Genomic DNA, 15,823 nt, shown 5'->3' with positions numbered 1-15,823 from the left:
GTTTCATAACTTGATCACGTAATTGGGGAAAATGGAGCAGCACATTCAGGATTCAAAACTTTTTTTTTTTTTTTTTTTTTTCAATTTTTTTTTTTTTTTTTTTCATTGAACATAACATGGTAATGATTTCAGGAAATCTTGCATCTCTTCCAGCAAACACTCAATGTACATTAACGTTAATGAGGAAAGAAATAGCATGATATTTTTTTTCTATATTCGTTCATATAGTTATAGCCGTCTTTATTCTAATGATATAGGTAGTAGGTTGGCCTGGGCACCAGCCGCCCGTTGAGATACTACCGCTAGAGAGTTATGGGGTCCTTTGACTGGCCAGACAGTACTACATAGGACCCTTTTCTCTGGTTACGGTTCTTTCCCTTTGCCTACACAGACACCGAATAGTGTGGCCTATCCTTTACAGATTCTCCTCTGTCCTCATACACCTGACAGCACTGTGATTACTAGACAATTCTTCTTCACCCAAGGGGTTAACTACTGCACTGTAATTGTTCAGTGGCTACTTTCCTCTTGGTAAGGGTAGAAGAGACTCTTTAGCTATGGTAAGCAGCTCTTCTAGGAGAAGGACACTCCAAAATCAAACCATTGTTCTCTATTCCTGGGTAGTGCCATAGCCTCTGTACCATGGTCTTACACTTCCTTGGGTTAGAGTTCTCTTGCTTGAGGGTACACTTGGGCACACTTTTCTATCTAGTTTCTCTTCCTCTTGTTCTGTTAAAGTTTTTATATTTTAAATAGGAAATATTTATTTTAATATTGTTACTATTCCTAAAATGTTCTATTTTTCCTTATCCTTATTTCCTTATTTCCTTTCCTCACTGGGCTATTTTCCCTGTTGGGGCCCCTGGGCTTATAGCATCCTGCTTTTCCAACTAGGGTTGTAGCTTAGCATTTAATAATAATAATAATAATAATATAAACATTCTCTCTCTCTCTCTCTCTCTCTCTCTCTCTCTCTCTCTCTCTCTCTCTATATATATATATATATATATATACACATATATATATATATATACTGTATAAATATATATACATATATATACATACATATATATATATATATATATATAAATATATATATATATATATATATATAAATATATATATATATATATATATATGTTATATATATATATATATATACCAACGACAAAAACCTTTCGAATTGTATTGGTATTATCTTATGATCCGGGATTTTCCCTGTTAACAGAAATTGCATTCCAAAATATTCCTATATGAATTCATAACCTTCTATTAGAATGTTATATTTTGTGTATCAGCCGATGAATGATGCAATAAACCGGACAAAAATATAATTTCAATGTCAAATATTGCTAACAACTTTTAACGATATTACTGTCGTCATAAAGCTGCACTGGAACCTCTGTAAGCAAAACAAGAGAGCTATTCTGGGTATTTACATAAAAAGAGGATAAGCATTAACAATAAGGGAGAGAATTGCGTTGCCTATATCATAAATAACTATCTATATAAGTTTATTAATCCCATGATGCAGGAGGCAATGGGAAAGGAATAGAGTCGCTCTTTTGAGGATACAAAAAAATAGATAAAAGGTTAAACCAAACAAGGCATTGTGTATTTGAATCACGTTAATTTCATACTTGGGTATATAGCTGTTTCAGTAGTGATAGATTGATAGTTGCATTTTATATAGTTTAATCATTGCCCTAATTATTAACGCACAAATTTCCATGGAAAGAAATCAGTTGCTCGGGTGATTTTCACGAAAACATTAGATGCTTTTTAGTTCTCTATTTGCTGAGTGAAAAGTAATATTTTTCCCTAATTAGTAAATATTCAACAATAAGACTTTTTACTTCATAACCCTAATGAGAACATCAAGAAGAGAGAGGTGTAACCTTTCAACCTTCATTCAGGAAATGTTAACATTTCCTTTTATAATGTAGATCAACATTGGTATGATCTTCAATCCATTGTCCTTCAAGATATATTTTCTTTTAATTGTATAACTCTTCTTTATAATTTTCTCTAAGAAATTAACACTTTCCCTATTTCCCGAGTAAATCGTTTTGTAGAAATAGTTATAATAGCTCGTTATTTTGTATTTTGAAGGGTGCAATACATGTCTTCCCACTAATTTTTTTTTCTGAAAGTGAGTAGGCATTCATTTTCAAAGTCGCATAGTTCGAGCGTTACTAAAGAAAAATACTATATTAATTGCCTATCTAATTTGTAATTTTCTTATCCATACTATAACTTCCATTAGTTAAGGATGAAAAATAAAGTTTGATGATCTGTTTCTTGCAATTTCACGAAGGGATTGTAGTTGATATTCTTATAGTACAACACTTCAATCTGTTTTGGTTTGCCGATTATGAGTCAAGTTCGAAATAGACATGAAAAAATTAACAATAAAACTTAAAATATTGTAATCTAAGATTCACTATGGATTTACAATATTACATTCATAATGATAGGTAGCAAGTATATTTTTGTAAATATGTTTCTTAATAGTCTCGTTTTTCGTCTATTTTATCAATCTACTTTAATGCAATATGTATTTAATAAAAAATTCCTATAGATAAGGAAATAACCTATTCGTTTAATATTATTCATTTTGCTTCAGTTCATCAATAAATCCATATATACCTATAAAATGTTACTGGTGCTTTTTTAGCTTCAACATATCGATTTTCTATTGGATAACATTAATACTCTTTGCTACCGCTCATGCCGTATCAAACATTTTGTTTTTATGAAGAGATAAGGAAAATATACGAGGCATAAAGTAACGTTATGATGTTTTCCTGCTAATAGAAATATATTTGGGTCAAACTACAAAAGAGCTTTATCTGAAGTGAATACTACGGTGGCAGAGAATGATGCCACAGGGAGGGTCCCAGTTACCTTATACCATTGGTTGATTAGTTCCAACCCGAAAACTTTCTCTGTAAGCCATTTTTCTTTTCCCCCCATTTTCCTTTTACGGTCATTTGAAAGAAGAGGAATAATCGAGTATTTATCACTTATCTATCCATTACCGATTTGCACTTATAAGAGGAACAAGATAATCCTCGATATGTGAAAGAGACGATAAGAACATTAAGAATCTTACCAGAAAATTTTATTTAATACCCAAACAGTATTTCTTGACAGTATTAATGTAAATAGAAATGCTATTGTTGCCATATATCTAGAAAAGTATGAAAAAGTATTATAGAGATTGGAGATGGTAAGAACTGAGCATGTCTGCTGTAAAGATCATATGTTGAAAGCATTTCGGAATTTTTACTATGGAAATGAAACTTATTTACACTGAGTAATCATGCAGAGAAATATATCAGGAATGGAAGGAATAAGAGTTAGAGGAGGAAATATAAATGATATTAGATTTGCAGATGACACTGTGATAATAGCTGACTCAGAGGAGAAACTGCAAACATTTTCTTACACGATAAAAGAGCGAAAGTGAGAAAGTGGGACTAAAAATCAACATAGAAAGAACGGAAGTGGTAGAAGCATAAAAATAAAAATGGAACCTCTAAACTGTAACAACATAATGGACGGAGCAACGATAAAACCAACAAATACCTTTGTATATCTAAGCAGTATAACAATAGTATAATGCAAGATGTAATAAACAAATTGAAAAAAAGAATACTAATAGCAAAAAATGGATGTTGTAATTTCCTATCAGTACCTTCCCTATTGCTTTAATTCCTCCTGGTGTATGGATTATTAACATTTTAATCATTTCAATTACCTCTTAATTCATTACAGATCCTTGAAACCTCATAAAACAAAATTAAAATTCGTGTTCGTATTCTTTTTGCTTGGTTAAACAACCATACTTTTTAACCCTTCTTACATTGAAACCAAAACGCTTTTAATCTTGTGGCACATCGGTGAAGTAACAGACACGATTAACTTCTTTATGTCATGCAGATCTACAGCAAGATTTAAGTGCTTATTTTGTAATAACGGTCAAATACAATGTGCAAAATAGAAACTGCTTCAGTTTTTTATAATTTTGGTCACTGTCAGGCCACTCTCTAGAGTAGGGATATGCATCAAGGATGATTGCATTTGGAGGTTTCTGATTAGAATTTCCTAATGTAACCTGCAATTCCATGTCACCATTACTGTCAAACAGTGCCGAATGATAAGGATCCGGGTAATGTGACAACAGCTTTTCGTAATTGACATCTCTCGTAAGTGTTGCTATGATACCCAGATACCCGAACTTAAGAAAGTCATTGTTTGTGTATCGACCTCCTGAACCGTATTTTGATACCTTTGTCATAGATATATTTTCCAATCACTTCTAGTTTCTTATGGTCAGTGGTCAAAAGTCTCTCAAAGTGCTGATGCTCTAATTTTCTAGTTTCGACTGCATAATGAACCTTTACTAATGGGTCACTAACAACATAACCAGGAAAGATGTTGATGAGAATATTTTCCGCGTCTTTACGTGTGCCAAATACATCAATGTAAGTAGACAATGTTTCTGAAGCCTTTTCCCGTCTACAGAATCTTCTTATAAGTGGATATATATTCCCAAGATAGAATTCGGTATTAAATGCCATTCGTGGGTGATATTTACATTAATTAAAATCACGTGTGCTTGTGATATATGTTCATTAAAATAACCACGTGTTGCAAACTCAAGATTCAGCTATCATGGTGGAGATGGGTCTATTACAAGTCTATGAACAGATTCCTGAATTCGACAGGAATATGTAGGGGGACTTGTCATAAACTTTTAGTCTCTCTTGATAGCTGAGTCGGTAGGGTCCCTGCCAGCATGGTTTCCAGCCGTATAGGTGGTGGTTCGAATCCCCACCCGGCCGGAAGCGGTTACCATAAAATGAATTCCAAGTGGATATATATTCCCAAGATAGAATTCGGTACTAAATGCCATTCGTATGTGATATTTACATATATATATATATATATATATATATATACATATATATATATATATATATATATATCTATATTTGTATATGTGTGTGTGTGTGTGTGTCTGTATCAGCATTGTTTTCTTTTTGACCTTTTCCCTTGTAGTTACTGTAAACGAATACAGCAGAATGAAATCCAGAGAGCCAATCGCGAAATTGTAGTGCTATGTCGTCTCGTCTATTTGTTAACTTCGCAGAGATATGAAGAGAAACCGGGTGACTTTGTCCAGGAATTACCGAGACGGTTATCGTGTTAGTTGCAATTAGACCTAAGAGCAGAACTTGGGGGATATTGGGGTCGGTGAATTACCCTTCTAATTCCGTCTGCAACTTTAAAGTACACCAAAGTCAACTTCAAGACCACAAAGGAAATGATGCATGAGAGAGAGAGAGAGAGAGAGAGAGAGAGAGAGAGAGAGAGAGAGAACTATGACTATTGTTACGTGAGACTTCTAAAGACTTCATTTATTCGAAACTGGAACTGAGCTTTTAAAGAAAAATAAAGGATTTTCTGCTTAAGCCGGGAAGATTTATTGTGCATCGGATTAATAGGAAGACACACAGGAAGAGATAGACGATAAAACATTTGAGAAGATTCTGGGAAAAGGTGCTTCATTTGAAAGAATGAAAATTGAGTTGGTTTTGCGGCAGTAAGTTTATTAAGGTGTATCCTGTAGATTTTTGACAATAATGACGGCTATATAATAAAGAAGATATGTATACACTCATGCAGCCCCTTGCACCATGGTATGACGGCTTCCTCTCCTCTATCCGAATGACGGGGAGAGACCGAGTAGTTATACGTCTGGATATGCTGCTGAGTGTGACTGAAAACAAATAAATAAATATATATATATATATATATATATATATATGTAATCAAAAGGTAAAATTACAATAACATATTCTAAGAATAAGTTTTGTGTTTATGTAGATTATTTCATCAGTTCACAAATAATTCATATAAAAGTAATATTAAAAGAATATTAATACAAAAGGTAAGAGATGCCATCAACAAATGAAAAATTAAGAATCCCCAAAATTAAAGAATAAATGCATTTCAATCATTATGTTTGATAAGCTTGCAATTTCAAATCATATGATTTCCCCTATATATATATATATATATATATATATATATATTTCAAAAATGAAGAACTATGTTTATCATTAGACTTTAAAATGTTATTTACCAAATTAGATAAATCTTTTGGATATTCATTATTCAGGAATAAAAAGGTGTATCTTTCGACTAAAATGAAACGAAATATTGATTAGGCTTTATCATCATTATTATTATTATTATTATTATTATTATTATTATTATTATTATTATTATTATTATTATTATTATTATTATTATTATTATTATTGTTATTATTATTACTATTTTTATTATTATTATTATAATTATTATTATTAGCCAAGCTACAACCATAGTTGGAGAAGCAAGATGCTATAAGCCCAAAGGGCTCCAATAGGAAAAAATAGCCCAGTGAGGAAAGGAGATAAGGAAATAAATAAATGATGAGAACAAATTAACAATAAATCATTCTAAAAACTGTAACAAAGTCAAAACAGATGTGTCATATATAAACTATAGGAAGACTTATATCAGCCTGTTCAACATGAAAATATTTGCTATAACTTTGAACTTTTGAAGTCTTACTGATTCAACTACCCGATTAGGAAGATCATACCACAACTTGGTCACAGCTGGAATAAAACTTATAAAATACTGTGTAGCATTGAGCCTCATGATGGAGAAGGCCTGGCTATTAGAATTAACTGCCTGCTTAGCATTACGAAAAGGATGGAATTGTCCAGCATGATCTGAATGTAAAGAATGATCAGAATTATGAAAAATCTCAAGCAACATGAATAATGAACTAATTGAACGACAGTGCCAAAAACTAATATCTAGATCAGGAATAAGAATCTTAATAGACCGTAAGTTTCTGTCTAACAAATTAAGATGAGAATCAGCAGCTGAAGACCAGACAAGAGAACAATAATAAAAAAATGGGTTGAATGAATGAATTAAAACACTTCAAAATAGATTGATCACCGAAAATCTTGAAATACTTTCTCAATAAGCCATTTTTTTTTGCAATTGAAGACACAGATCTAATGTGTTTCTCAAAAGTAAATTTGCTGTCGAGAATCACTCCTAAAATTTCAAAAGTCATACAAAGTTAAAGAAACATTATCAATACGGAGATTCGGATGTTGAGGAGCTACTGTCCTTGACCTATTTACAATCATACTTTGAGTTTTGTTAGGATTCAACTTCATACTCCATAATTTGCACCATGCACTAATTTCAGCTAGATATCTATATATCGAGAGAAGTATATTTTATGGTCTCATATCTTGTAATTTGGTATTCTTTCAATCTTTTTTTTTTATTTTCATTGGGAGCCAACCCAATACAAATGATATCTAATATTCCAAAATGCCTTTGAGTTTTGTTCACGACTCATTCCCGGATATAATCTAATAACTGGTATTTTTGCAAAATATATTTTGTCAAAATACTGTATGAGGCAAAGTAGTCTCCGTGAGAGCAACTTTTTCATGTTAATTCGAAGGCTTTGGCTAAATGTCAAAAGATAATTGGACCAATGATGTGTATCTCTGAAGATCAGAACAAATTAAGGAATGATTATAAGCGATGACGTAAAAATATATTCAACTATGGTTGATAAAGTATCCAGATGGGATCTGATTTCATTTGAGGTTGGTCACAGGCTTTTAATTGGGAAGGGAATCCTGATATTGAGAGAAATTCTGACAATCTCTTTATGAAGTCAATAAACAGTCAATTCGTAACTATCTCAAAATATTTGTGATTATCACACACACACACACACACACACACACATATATATATATATATATATATATGTAATGATTAGAATAGTAATATTACATGTTTAAAACAAATGACGTAATATGTCATGTTGGTTGGAAGAGCTGGCCGTGAGATTTGCTATGGTCAACTCAAATTGTGTACAGGATGTAAGATGCTGAGTTGTCATTCTTTCTTAGTGTCAACACATTAACTCTTCGTGTGAAAGTTTGTGACGTCACCGGATGCAGGTGTCTTCCGATTCCGTCACTTATCCAAATTAAAGCAAGTGTACGATTTTTGGGATATCAGTAATTTGTTCAGTTCTTGTCTAAACTTCACCAGAATTGGTCATGTGGACCAACACAGCTTCCTCCAGTGATGGAGATGTTTAACTCAGTTGTTTATATACAATAAAACTTAAAAAACCACCAAGATGTGTTCAATAAACCATCTAAATACATCTGAAAACAACTCATACTCAAATGTGTGCTTAAGACAGTAGCACACCAATAAATGGTGGCAGCGCTTAAACTCAAAGACAGCGGTTATACTCTAAGAATTAGAGAAATATCTTCAAGACTTCAAAAATAAATAGCTGTAAAACCAGAGATATATCTTCAAGACTTCAACATAAAAGCTGTAATACCTGATAAAGATCTTCAAGAACTCAGAACTATCTACAAATATCTACAATTTTGACTGAGTCCAACGAAAATGCTAACACCAACATATGTTAGTATACAAATAGAATCTTCAATCAACATCCTAGGAAACCCAAGGACTGGCATTCAACTATTGCAAAACATATCCAGGAAGACCTACATTCTACAAGAAACTAGAACGAGACATCGCTAACAAAACATCAAGAGAGAGAGAGAGAGAGACGACTCGACTACATATAAAGCTAAGTACAAAGATTTTGTATTCATTTCAGTTTGTGCAGTGAAGTGTAGTTGTCACAAGTCGTTAGTCAAATATTACTGGGGTGAGTGAATTCCTAAACTTTGTTATAAGAAACTCCGAATTCTCATTTAGAATTTTTCTTTCTTTGTGCTAATTCCTTTTTCTTTCATAAACTCTTGGGGGGAAATGTATTGGGATTAGTAACATTGTTGGGGGAATTTTATTATACATATGCGTTTACGCAGTGGGCGTCTGTACTCATATAGATATTTTGATAGGATTGAAAGGGGTCAAAGAGATAGAAAAAAAAAAGAATACAGCAGTCATGGCTCCTCCTGTCAGCCCTACCCCTGGACCTAGTGGTGTAGGCCAGGCTAATCCTCCTCCAATTGTGACGCTTGTAAATGCCAGGTCAGCAATCCTTCCTTTTCAAGGCCGTGTCAACGGGTTCTTGCCACAAAATGTGGAGTCATGGATTTCATCCGTTGATGCCCATTTAAATGCCAAACAAATCGTAGATCCTTTTGTACAATTACAAGAAGCTAAAAGTTTTATAGATTTTTCTAAGGGGGATGCGAGTGCGTATTTAAGAGGTGTTTCATTTCAGGAAGCAGTTACTTGGGATGATTTCAAAGTTAGGTTACGCGCGATCTATGGGGGTGAAGAAGCTTTGGATGTGGTGTTAACGTTACGAAATACACTTAATTAAGCCACTATGAATCGGCTTAATGTTGTTGAGAGAGCAGCTCTCATAGCTGATAGGCTTAACGAATATCAGGACATTTTAGGTAATTCCACTTGGGTTACTAACGATAATATCTCCGTGAAAGATTTTTTACGATTAATGTATTTAACTTGCATGACACTTATGTTGCCTGAAGCTTTAGTGCGGTGCTTTGATAAGAAGTTAATGCCTGCAAGTACGGAATTGGATGTCTATAAACAGATAAAGAAGCACATGTCCAAGTGTCCAGATCTCGATCCCGTGTTAACTCAAGTTTTTGCTAAGAATGAAACAAAACCACAAACAGTGAACGTAATTAATAATCCAGTAGCGGGAGTGACGTGTTACAACTGCAAACGTCAAGGTCACATAAGCGCAGACTGTAGAACGAAATTTTGTTCAGTTCACAACACAGGATCACATTCTTATAGTCAATGTTACGCGCGTAAGACACAACAATATCCTAGAAATACACAGTCAATTCCACAGTCAGTTCCATATGGAAATAAAAAGAAAAATCCTCATTTTAACAATAAGAAGAAACAACAAAATGTCAATGCAGTTCAGAGTCCGAAACAAACAAACACTTCTTCAAATATCGCTGAGCCTGGGCCGTCAAACCAGACCTCGCAAAGTCAGCCTAATTTTCAGAATGTGCAGAACAAAGCAAATACCACATAGTTAACTCTAGAGGGGAAGAGAGTGATGTTGGGTCAAGGTCATTTATGTCAACATCAATAGTATTGAATAATCAATTTAATGTTTTATCAGATAAATGTGAGACAATAGATTTTCCTATGAAACACACGGCCGAATTAAGTAAAACAGTGCATGCTCCCGTAGATTTGCAACGAATTCATACAATAATAAGCCAAAATGAGTTACGGCCAACCTTATATGCTGTAAATTTAGAACACAAATCCTTTACGTTATTTTTTGACTCTGGTAGTCCACGTAATATTATGGATTTGAAGACGCATCATTTGTTGTTTTCGAACTTTCCGATTGAAAAATCAGGAATCAGACTTTCAGGTATAGGAAATAATGAATTAAACGTCATAGGCATAACTCATATTCAGTTCAGAGTCGGTAATCGCACGTTTGCCGATACATTTGTTGTTGTGAAAAACATTAATATGTATCCAGCTGTAATTATAGGATACCCATCTATGGGAAATCAAAACATTATCTTAGCTCCTGCAAAGCACGGCGTGTATATCAAAGGGAAATTCTATAAGTCTTCTAATACTTTAAAGTCTGTTTTGGATAATAAGGAGACGACAAATGTAACCGTAACGTACGTTGAAGAACCAATAACTTGTCTCACTAATAAAGAAATAATACACGCGACCCAGCAGAATTCTCGTTCACCCGTAATATCATCTTGCACGCAATATATCGAACCAAACATACCTTCGAATTTAATAGTGCAAATAAAGAAAACACTACCGGGATCTGAAATATTAATCCTTTCCGATACTTTGAAAACCAACGGATTGTCTGTCACACAAGCTATTTATACAGTAGGCTCACATCAGCAATGTAATATCGAAGTCTGTAATCATTTAAATAACACTTTAGTAATTCACAAAAATCAACATATCTTGGATGTAGAAGTTTATAAACATCGTATTCTTACCGTTGCTGAAATCAATCACTCTCAATCAGTTGCGGATGAATCCCTTTTACGATCTATTAAAAATAAAATCAGTAAGGACATTCAAGACGAAGAAATTCAGCAGAAAATTTTTGAACTTTTAAATAAATATACAGATGTCTTTTCCACTACGGATGGATCCTTAGGGAAAACAGATGTGATCGAGCATCAAATAAGGTTAAAAGACAAACAGAAAATTATATATGTACCCTCGTACAGACTCCCTATGAAATTCCAGAATGAAATAAATGATGAAGTAGGTAAAATGTTAGAGGAAGGAGTCATTAGAAAATCAAATAGCCCTTATAATTTTCCTTTAATAGTTGTACCGAAAAAAGATCGAACATGGCGTATCTGTGTCGACTTTCGTCGTCTAAACGAGGAAACGATCCCTGATCGATTCCCAGTGCCATGTACTGACGATATTTTGTCTTTGTTAGGTCAGAATAAATATTTTACCAGTTTGGACTTACTTAAAGGCTTTCACCAGATATCATTAGAAGAAGATAGTATCCCATACACAGCCTTCAGCACAGCCAGGGGACATTATGAATTTTTACGGATGCCTTTTGGTTTACGTTGTGCTCCTATAACATTTACAAGAATGATTAACATAGTGTTTGGAGACTTGTTAGGGGATATATTGCATGCCTATATGGATGATCTTGTAATCTTTTCCAACACCTTAGAAGAACATCTACGTAAGTTAGAACTAGTACTACAGAGATTAAGACAACATAACTTAAGGGTAAAGATTAGTAAGTGTGAATTTTTCAAAACAGAATTAGTATATTTGGGTTTCATGGTGTCAAGCCAAGGTCTTAAAGTAGTCCATGATAAGGTGTCGGCTATACGTAATTTTCCCATACCTACTAATGTCAAGGGAATACAGCAATTTCTGGGTTGTAGTGGATATTACAGGCGTTTTATACGCAACTATTCAATAATAGCCGCTCCTTTAACTGATCTTACGAAGAAGGGCGTAGATTTCATATGGTCTGAGCAACATCAACAGGCGTTTAATACTTTGAAAGATGAACTGTGTAGTTCTCCTATCTTAAAATTTCCTGACTTCGGTAAGGAATTCTTCATTGCAACAGACGCCTCAGACTTAGGAGTGGGAGGGGTATTGCTTCAGCAATATGATAAACAGTTTTTCCCGATAGCTTTCTATTCTCGAAAATTGAGAACTTCCGAAAGTAAATATGCAGTAATAGACAAGGAAGGACTAGCTATTGTTAATTCGCTAGTGCATTTTAAGTTCATAATTTACGGTTATCCCGTTAAGGTTCTTACTGACCATAAACCACTAACAGAGTTCTTTAAAGGCTTCAATCACAGCCCTAAACGAACTCGGTGGCATTTAATCATTCAAGATTTTGGCGCAAGAATCGGGTATTTACCTGGGAAAGCAAATATCATTGCGGATGCATTATCACGCAACCCCGTGTCATCTTGTACGGAGTCTTTAGCTGAATTAATAGATATATCAACATCCATGCCTATTGTAAAAACAATATCTGAACAAGAAGATTTAGGCTGGAGTGCTGAATTGTTACAGACTGAGCAAAGAAAAGATCAGAAAATAGAAACAATTATAAATGCTTTGAAAGGCAATCATAAAGAAAAAGAATATATAAAGTATAAGCAGCAGAATTATGTAATCAAAGATAATATTCTGTGTAGGACTGTGACAAGGAAAACCCGCAATACACCACATGTAACTAACGACCAGGTAGTAGTACCAAACTCACTTGTTTCCACTGTCCTGAATTGGTTGCATTCAAATCCATTACATGGACACCCTGGGTTCTCATTAATGTCACAGAAAGCCAAATCATTGTTTTATTGGCATACAATGCTTACAGATATAAAAAGACACATAGCTAATTGTCGCACATGTCAGGAAAACAAAGGGCATACGAAAACACCTGTTAGCTTAGGAACTTATCCTGTTCCCAATCAACCCTTTGAAAGAATACATTTAGATTTGTTAACAGGATTTTACGAGTCAGACAGAGGGAATAAGCACCTCTTAGTAATTATAGATGCTTTAACTCGATATACAGAACTAATAGCGCTTAAAACTAAAACTGCGATTGAATGCGCTAGGAAGTTTTACGAGTGTTACATTTGTAAACATGGAATTCCACACATGATAATCTCAGACTCGGGTGGTGAATTTAATAATCACTTTCTTACCTCATTGTGTGAATTCCTCAAAATAAAGAAGATCAATACCATGATATATCACCCAGAGTCGAATGGGCTAGTGGAAAGAGCAAATAGGAAGATATTAAATATATTAAGGGTAACACTAGGGGGATCAGACCCCAACTGGGATATTGCAATACCGGCGGCACTGAGTACTCTGAATCATTCATATCATATATCAATTAAAATGTCACCGCATGAAGCATTGTATGGTACCCCAGTTAGAACACCTTTCCATGTATTAACGCCTACAACTAATCTATCAAATCCTTTAAAAGAATGTATAAATGCAAGTATAAGTCGATATGATATCCTTCGAAAGAATTTAGAAGAATCACAAATCATAATGAAAAGGAATCATGATAAAATAGCGAAACCAACTAAAACATATACCGTGGGTGATAACATCTATATTCAAATCAATGTCAGAAAAGGGCTCAACTATAAACTAACACCTAAGTTTGAAGGCCCATTTAACATTTTGGAAATATTAACGGCCAATAGGTTTAGAATTCAAAATGTAGCCCAACCCACGGATGAGAGAATAGTACCATTGTCTCACATAAGAAATTAAAAAGAAGTGAGGAAAAATTTTAATTTCAATTTAAAAGTTTTCTTTTTAATACAGGAGTAATTACATATGTTTTTTCTCGTTACAGGTTTCCAAGATGAATTTTTTGTTGTTGGGAGTGATATTGTTCGCTCAGACATTTTTTTCGTATGGGATGAGTTCTAAGACTAAGAATATATATTTTAAATATGGAAATATAGTTGAAAGACAAGAAGACATTTTTATTACATCAACCAACGTAATTGTCGAAGTGCATATGCAAGCAATTTTTCTTCAAGAGAATGATGTCACTAGCTTAAGAACCGCCATTTCAAGGTTTTCTGCATCATTGGATGAGTTGCATAGGAGACATTTTCATTTGACTACTAAGAGTTTGCTTAGCTCAACATTAAAAATTGCAGAGATGCTATCTGATGACTTAAAGAATAAGACTGGAGAGACAGGATCTTTGGCTTATGACCTTTTGATGTGGACTGTAGGACACGAACAAAAAGAAAGACGGAATCCGTTCATTTATGCTGCATTAAGCATCTTTGGGTCTGTTGCAAGTTTAGGTTTAGGACTTTCCAATCGTCTTAAAATTAGTAATCAAAATAAGAAAATTGAGTTCTTGACTCATAAAGATGAATTGATTATGTCAGAACTAAGGGATCAGTTAGCTTCAATCAATAAAATTATGGATTTGTTAAATGAACATTCAGATAATATCGTTCAAATTATGGAAGTACAGGATTTGTTAGCAACATTAACGTATTATGATTCAAAGATAGATCACATACATAACAGAATTGCACATTTCATTGAGAAATCCAAGGATTATGTAGAAGCTATCACGTTAGCAACTAAAGGTGTATTGTCGCCCCATTTGTTGCCTATACGTTACTTAAAATTAGTTCTGGAGAACACTAGGGATAAACTAGGCTATGTTCCTTTGTTAGACGAACATAGGTTAGAATTTTATTACAGCCTAATTACAGTAAACGTAGATAATAACAAGATTAGGATTACAATTCCCTTTGATTCTTCTGATGCCTGGCAATCTTACAGGATATCACCATTTCCGACTTTCATGACGAATCACTCAAATCCAGTAATATCCAGTTTGACAGGACACGTATTGATTTCCCCAGACAAGGAAACATATACGGTCATTAAAGACTTAAATCAATTAACTCACTGTTCAGACGCAATGGATAGAAAAATATGTACAGCTGACTCATTTGAATTCCGTAAAAACTTGATGGATTCATGCGAGTTAGGTATAGTGCTAGACGGTGCTCTCTCCCATACAAGTGAAAATTGTCTGGATAAGCTTTATCCCTTTGACAATAAAGAATTCAATTGCAGACTAAATAATGGCTCGTGGATACGATACGACAAGGACGGCTTCAATATATCATGCCCTGACGGATCCACATCCCACAACCACATCTTCGTCGCAGCAGATGGCTGTATCGGGACTTCCCCGAATTCCATGGTGACTGGCCTACGGACAATCATCAGAGAACGTGCTTACTTCGCGAATTTCACGTGGACCTCTACAACGCCCGCACTTCCTCTCCCCTATAAAGGAAGTGTGGCGAAACACTTAATGAAACTTACCGAAAAGGACCACCTGTCGCCGACTTACAAAGAGATTCTTCACCCCATAATACTGGCTAGTTTGTGTTTCACGGTGATGATATTTATCGCCGTGAACATCCTTGTTTGGCGTAGGTTACGGCACAGCAAGCAGCTACAAAGGAATGAGTTGCATAGCCCTGACAATACCCCCTATTTAATCCAGTTCAAAGCTGTATGAGTGGCCACCTCATTCGCTAAGGGAGTAATTTGTCGGATTGATGTTTGTATGAAAAGCTGATTAGTACGCTAGTAATATGTAATTAAAGAAATTCTCTACATTTGCATTGTTAAAAATACATTTAAAATAACATTTAAA

At 34.2% G+C, this 15,823-nt stretch overlaps 1 long non-coding RNA gene across 1 annotated transcript; it reads left to right on the top strand.

Annotated features, from left to right (window-relative positions):
- The first annotated feature begins 8,738 nt into the window (after positions 1-8,738).
- On the top strand, positions 8,739-15,522 carry LOC137639166 (uncharacterized). Its single transcript, XR_011044248.1, has 2 exons — positions 8,739-8,800; positions 15,232-15,522. It is a non-coding gene; the product is annotated as an uncharacterized lncRNA (long non-coding RNA).
- Positions 15,523-15,823: the final 301 nt, after the last annotated feature.

Source organism: Palaemon carinicauda, chromosome 4 (assembly GCF_036898095.1).
Source record: "Palaemon carinicauda isolate YSFRI2023 chromosome 4, ASM3689809v2, whole genome shotgun sequence".
In the NCBI taxonomy this organism is placed as follows: domain Eukaryota; kingdom Metazoa; phylum Arthropoda; class Malacostraca; order Decapoda; family Palaemonidae; genus Palaemon; species Palaemon carinicauda.
Note: the sequence above shows the minus strand (reverse complement) of the source record. Positions and strands in the feature narration are given on the sequence as shown.